This window comes from Marmota flaviventris, chromosome 6 (genome assembly GCF_047511675.1).
Source record: "Marmota flaviventris isolate mMarFla1 chromosome 6, mMarFla1.hap1, whole genome shotgun sequence".
In the NCBI taxonomy this organism is placed as follows: domain Eukaryota; kingdom Metazoa; phylum Chordata; class Mammalia; order Rodentia; family Sciuridae; genus Marmota; species Marmota flaviventris.
In genome coordinates, this window is record NC_092503.1 from 153,693,273 (window position 1) to 153,697,974 (window position 4,702).

Genomic DNA, 4,702 nt, shown 5'->3' on the forward strand with positions numbered 1-4,702 from the left:
TTCTCTGGAAAGGGACAATGGTAGTTCCTGTGGAGCCTGGAGTTAGTTCTGGTGAGAAAGTTGTTACAAAAAGAGCCAACCACCCCCTCCTTGCACTCTGGCTTCCTGTCTGGCCACGTGGTTTCCCCCTGCGCGCACCCCCACCACTGTGATGTCATGTGCTGGGAAGTCCTTGCCACTGCGGCCAAGCCTTGAACCTCCAGAACCAGGAGTTAATAAACCTCTTTTCCTTATAAGTACCCAGCCTCAGGTGTTTCAATACAGTAATTGAAAACAGACTAACACAGCCAGTTCACTCCAGTTCACCAGAGAGTCTTTGTGGACTCACTCCTTTACTTTAAGTTATGTGTCCCAGATCAAGGGAAACCTCCCAGAGGATTTGCTAGCTCTGGGATAGAGAAGTGATTGACAAATTTTCAAAGGCTATCTTCTTTCACTTAAAATTAAAAGTTAAACGGTTTTGATTAACAACCATAAGGGAAAAAAAGGCACAAAAGGTGGAATGAGGAACTCTCACTCTGAGAAGTAAACATTCTGTCTGTCAGCGTCCCACTAAGCAGATGACGTCACCAGTTGCAAATCATCTGCCAGAATCCAACATTTCAGCTGAGTCCGTGGGAAATGCTTTTAGTCTGTGGGTAGCAAGTGTCCATCTTCATGACAGAAGGATGGGTGGTGGACACTGCCACCCACCTGGTGCTTCCATCTGCATATGGTGGCCACATGCTGTGGACGGCCCTTCCTGCTTCCCCTCTCCTGGGAGAGAGAGGTGCAGGCCCACCACGGACTGCCCATGGGGGCTGGGCGTGAGCACGTCCACCCACAGCACCACCCTGGGCGGGCAGCTGAGTGATTTTCATAGAAGACAAATGGAAGCTTTGCAAGGCAGCATGGAGAGCAAGCCGGGACCGTGTATCCAAAAGGCAGAAGAATCTAGAAGAGACCACCACGGCCCGATCTTCTCAGCATGTGTGCACCCAGCACGGGACCGTCCCCACATGTGCAGCTGAAATGACCACTGGAGTAGAGTCCCCCTCTTCCTGGGCCCCACGCGGCCTTCAACACTTTCTCCTTCCTGACTTGATAGCCTGCAGGACAGGGAAATGTATGTTCTTATTAATCAAATGACAATGTGGGCACAGAGCCAGAGGACAGGCTGGTCCTGGATGATTTTTGATGCCTGCAATTTAAACGGCTGGATCTTTTAATAACGACCGCGCTACTATCCTGGTCTACTTTTTGAAATGAAGGATTCGGGTTTTATTGGGAAATCTCTGAAATCTGGAAAATATCGTCTTTAACTTTGTTACTTTCTAAAGAGGGCTTCTTGGAACCCTGGGGGCTTTTCTACAGTGCTCCTCCTGAATATGGGGCCTCCCATACAGGTCTCAGCTCCCACAGTGGTCCCAGGACCCCGCACCCCATCTAGGGCCAACCTAAGGGGTGACTTGCTGATCCCTAGCTTCAGATTAGAAATCTGCTGGAACAAACCAAGTGTGGAGCGAAGGCACATTTCATAACTAGTGGTTTCTAGAATTACAGTTATCAGTTAGGGAAGGGCTGTTAAGACTTGGGGCCGAGCCATGAGAAGGAAGTGCTAGGGATGAAGGGATCTCACTGTGGTGAGGGTGATCCTCTGACCTTCTTTCTGCGGAACAAAATAACCCGGGGCCACTGTCCTCTGCTTCCCAAGAGCACGGTGACTCTGTGGCGGTCAGAGAGCAAACAGTGCAAGGGACCGGTGCTGTTGACCCCATCCTGACGGAGGTTGATCAAGAAGCTGTGAGTGGTGAGAAGCCACAGGCTGGTCTTCAGTTCCATCGACGAGATCCCTGACATGGGCAGAACTGGTGTTTGTCCAGTACCAGGAGGAACCTGCTGGAGGCACTTAGGGGAAGAGGCTGACAAGGAGATCTTCAGGTGCGGCACGGGACGTCCCATCTGAACACAGCAGAGGGCATGGGTCTAAATTCCAGGTGCCATTTGGCTCCTCTCGGGGCCCAGCTCTGCCCTGCCAGGCACAGCCGTCTGGAGTAACCTCAGGAGCAGCAGCTGGGGCTGGAGGCTGGGTCTGCAGCTAAGGCGCCATGTGGTGGGGACGGTGGGTTGGACTCTGCCTTACATAGGGTGTGGGGGCCTTCCCTAGAGTCCAGGCTCGGAAGCACCCCAACCTACCTGCCCGGGTAGCCTCTTCCTCAGGGAAGATGTGTTCAAGTCTCCAACGTGGGCTGGTGGGAATGCACAGCCCCCAGCGCCAGCTCTGCCCTGGAGGGGCTGAGAGAGACGGGTCCATCTCGCTGCTGCTGGGGTCCTGGCAAGGACTGGTGAGGGCCTTGAGAGCAGGGTTGGGGTTCCTACATACAGGGGTCCCTGAGGCCAGGGAAGCTCCTGGCTCCCTAGCTGAGCTGCAGTCCACCAGCCTTGGGTTGGCTGTCCCTCCTCTCTGTCCCCAGCCACCTCTCATTCCCCTCCCCTGAGCTTGTCCCTTGAGGCTCCCCCCCCACACACACACACACATGGACACAGCGTTGGGGACTTGTGAAATTGCTCAGGGGAAATGGGAAATGGAGCAGGGAGAGCTGCTAGGCAGGAGTTGGCCTGCACTCTTCCTCCCTCTCCCCTGGGGAGGTCACCACTGGTCCATTCCCAGGCAGAAAGTGAGCCAGAGCAGAGCCACTAGAGAAGGCCAGAGAGAAGGGAGGCCTCTCAGGTGGCCCAGGAGGGAGGGGGACATGATCCTCGTCCCCGCTGTGGTTTAACACAGGCCACTCGTGACCTCAGATGCAAGTTTGCAGCATGATTTCTTCAGGCCTTGGCTCTCTGCCAGCATCTGAGCTTCTGTGGTGACCTCAGTTCTGAATGTGACCCTGTGGGCATTTTTAAAGTCTGGGAAAAACTTCGACAAGGATGAGTTCAGAGATGTAAGAAGTAAAAATAAATTTAAACGATCTTACTTCCCGGGGTGCCTAGGAGCAAGGATATTGCGTGCCTGGGCAAAGTGGGTGGAGGAAAGTGAGAGGCAGGAGAGACCCTGTGGGTGCGTGGAAGGGCCTCAGGGCATCCTTGGCGCAGTCTTCACAGCAAGAGCAGAGGAAAGGGGTGAGCCAAGAAAGCAGAGCGGGAGAGAGCTACTCACTCGGGGAGAGGGAGTCCCTCAGGAAGGAGGTGCAGGTCCAACCCAGAGTGCGGTTCTGTGCCCAAGGGGAGGAGAGGGCAGGACCCTTTGAAGAGGACCTGAATGCTACGGCTGTCCTTCAGCCAGTGCCCACTCACGACAGGCCGATCAGAGGCAGGGAGAGGGCAGAGGAAGGCCCCACGTGCAGGGAGAGAGGGCAGCTAGTGGGACCACACGTCGTGGTCTTGACGAGAAGCCACACTCCTTCTGAGCACATGAGCAATCTATTTCTACAAATTCTTCAAGTCTCTGAATATCCAACGCTGATATGCTCCTCTCCCCAAACGAAGTCCTGCGTGTCGCCTAGTGTCCACAAAGAGCCTGGCTGCTTTGCCCTGTCCTGGTGAAGGCACTTACCCTCTAGGTCACATGTGTGACAGACGAACTAAAAAACACAGCCAACCTTGACAGCGCACGGAAGGCCCCGTGGCGACCGTTGGTGCCCGGAGTGGTCACTGCGGGCGCCCTCCAGGGCCACCTCTTGCCCTCATTCCTTTTCCCTGGGAGCATGCTCTCATTCATGAATCTGCGCATCCCACACAGAGCAGGACTTGTTGGGCAGGTGCCGATAGGTTGAAGAATGATCCGAACCCACTGGTCAGAGATTGGTTCTGGAGTGTGACTCAGATATAGGAGTGTGCTGGAAGCCATGGTGGAGATGCCCTTGCTCTTGAGAGTCAAGGAGAGGGCAAATCTGTCTGGGGACGCTGCTGGGCTTGCCTGATTCCTGGGCATGAGCCAGCCCAAGGGTGGGAGAGCACAGAGGGAAGAAACTGGGTCCTTCGTGGAGCCAAGCTTCAGGGGCAGCTCGCTCACCAACAGGCCAGCTCTGGGGACCCTGCCAGGGGGACCCCTCAGAGCCTCACGTTAAATCTGCTACAGCTAGCCTTCCAGCGGTTTCGGCCCAAAGCAATTTACATAGTAACATTTGTCAACTTTGGGTGGGTATTTCCCCCAAGGGTATGGTGGAAGGCGTGGTCCACAGGGTGTGCCATTGGCAGGAGGCGGGGGCCTTGAAAAGGAGTGTGGAACCCTGCTCTCCACTCTCTGCCCGCTTCCTGCTCAGGATCTGAACAGTCTGCGGTGTCTTGTATGCCCTCTGTCCCACTGCCTTCCCCAGAGGCCCAAAGCAACTTCCAGATCTTAGACTGGCACCTCAGAACTATAAGCCAATCTTTTCTAAGTAAGAGCCTCAGGAATTTTGTTTTAGTAACTGAAAGTGGACCAATACACCATTCTACCCTCATTTTCTGTCTTAGCCTCCTGCCTCCCTGGAATCTTCAGTCAACACACTTGTGTTTCTCTACCGTTGCCCCCCAAGTTGCCTCTCTCTCTGTCCAGCTCCTGAAACTGTAGCTATTGAAACCTCCCCTAAACCTCATTACCACAAAGGAGTCTTTCTTGATAACCTGCTTCCAATTCTCAGCAGCCAGAAAGTCTTCTGATCTTGGAATCCCGTGGGCTGATTACTGTGTATCCTCCTCCCTCGGCCTTCATGGGAAATTGGTTCCAGGACCCCCAAGGACA

The 4,702-nt window shown here is 54.2% G+C and overlaps 1 long non-coding RNA gene across 2 annotated transcripts; it reads right to left on the reverse strand.

Moving 5' to 3' along the window:
- Positions 1-296: 296 nt before the first annotated feature.
- Positions 297-2,513, reverse strand: LOC139706079 (uncharacterized). 2 transcript variants are annotated; one of them, XR_011707796.1, is made up of 3 exons: positions 2,176-2,513; positions 1,642-1,941; positions 297-1,088 (listed from the first exon to the last, which is right to left on the reverse strand). It is a non-coding gene; the product is annotated as an uncharacterized lncRNA (long non-coding RNA). The 2 variants fall into 2 exon arrangements; XR_011707795.1 differs by lacking the exon at positions 2,176-2,513 and having other exon boundaries at positions 1,642-2,166.
- Positions 2,514-4,702: the final 2,189 nt, after the last annotated feature.